The following is a 2,099-nucleotide window of genomic DNA, read 5'->3' as shown; positions in this document are numbered from 1 at the left end:
GCAGAATTGTTTACATTGCATCTAATGAATCTCATTACAGAGCTTTGATGCCCGGGCCTAGGCCCGTGTGGGCCCAGGTTCAGCTCCGCCACTGTTGTGCCATGTGCCATTGAACATGCTCAGATTGAAACAAAATGGCGGATTTTATATTGATAATTTCTTCATATAATTGCCAATATTAACTCCTTGCCAATAAATTATCTTGTACGGTATCGTCTACCAAAGTTTCAGGCTTTACAATTATACCGTATAGTGGGAAATTTTGGAGTGAATTAAATTTATCAAATGGCTAAATTTTGGTGATTGGCGGATTTTAATTTGGTAAATTTGTGGCCACATGACATTGAGCATGCACAAAATGGGTGAAAATGGCATAATATTTGTATTTAAATTTCAAGTACAAAATTTCGGCCACTATAGGATAATGTCCTTTGCTGGACAAGACATTGCAATTTTGAAATGGCATTATTTTTTAAAAGGACATATTATAAGAATGAAAGATGGGACTAGTTCCACAAAGTAGGACTTGTCCCTTCAAAAATTGTTAGTACTCAGGTATTAGAAAGATAGATTAAGTAGACTGTTCCTTAGTTTCCTTTATATACCCACAAAACATGTTGAGGCTATTGTGGGTTACCTAGTTTAGTGTGTGTCCCTCCCACTTTACATAATAGTGCGACCCACAATAGCCTCACCATGTTTTGTGGGTATATAAAGAAACTACATGTACAGTATATCATTATGAGCCTGATGGAAACTAGTATCGATATATCTTATATCTGTTAACAATTTTTGGAGGGACTTTATACTGGTCCCGCCCTTACTAACATTCCTATGATTACACATTTATTATGATTATTACTTATTAGTATCTTTTCATGAACACACTTAGTGATATTACTGTTTCCTGTTCTTTCCCCACTCCTCTCCCCTTCTTTCTCTCTCCCCCCTCCCTCAGGGATTGTGGGTGTGGTTCAGGTGACTCAGGTTGCTCCATCTGTGGTTGCTGCAAGGTCTGTGCTGGTCTCACTGACTCCTGGGGAGGAGGAATGACTTTCCATGAACTGGAGGACCTGGATCCTGATAGTTATGACCGGATCCTTCGAGCAAGATCAAAAGCATCGTCTGCAAAGAAAGAAAAGAAAGAAGACAAAGGGATGGGACTACAACTACTGTTTGGAAGTGAGAGCTGAGCATGTACTAATAGAATGTGGAGAGTAAAATTGTTAAATAGAATCCCCATACATGTACATGTAGATTTGACTGACAAAGTTTAATTAGGATCTACATGTACATGTAATGAAGTCATATGTGACTTACATGCACCCATTATTAACTCAGACGCATATACATGTAACATGTATGTGTTTACTGTATATGCATTTTTATTAAGAGTTTAGTTATGACTTAAAAAAACATGTACTGTACATAAAAACAGCTTCAATCTATTATAAATCAGCTTCAATAGTACTATACTGTACATGTACATGTAGGCTACTGTCCACATGCTCTTTTAAATGTACATTGTTCAATATACGCCTACGTGTACATGTACATGTACATGAAAACAACTTCCATCTATTAAAAACCAGCTTCAATCATACTGTGCTGTACATACATGTACATGTATTATGCTTACATGCTCATGTACTTGTAAATTTGCATGTACATGTATTTTACGGAAGGCAGATGCTTTAGCTTGTCGCCACACTCTCTTCAAGTCCTGGATCCCACCTCTTTGTGGGTGTGGTCACGACAACCTTGATTTCAAGTGTCGTCTTGATCACATTCCTTAGTGGGTGTGGTCCTTGGCTTGAAGTGGGTGTGGTTTAGTGACAAGCTAACCTGCGCACCTTCCAATAACGAGAGAGTTAAAATCTGTCAAAGTAATTAGAAGGTTCTGTTATTTTGATCGTTCTAACTCTTACATTTTAAATATATTTGTACATGTACATCTGTCATGAATGTTAACAAGAGTAGATGATAGTTAGAGAGAGTGTCGAACTGCACTATGCTAGCTGGAATATGACCGCGTAGAACTAAGTCACGTGAGACCTGAAGCGTGGGTGTACCTACTAAAAGCACGTGTAGAAGTTTGC

This window comes from Amphimedon queenslandica, unplaced genomic scaffold (genome assembly GCF_000090795.2).
Source record: "Amphimedon queenslandica unplaced genomic scaffold, v1.1 AMPQUscaffold_13261, whole genome shotgun sequence".
Lineage (NCBI taxonomy): Eukaryota > Metazoa > Porifera > Demospongiae > Haplosclerida > Niphatidae > Amphimedon > Amphimedon queenslandica.
The sequence above is the reverse complement of the archived record's forward strand: the minus strand, read 5'-3'. Positions refer to the sequence as shown.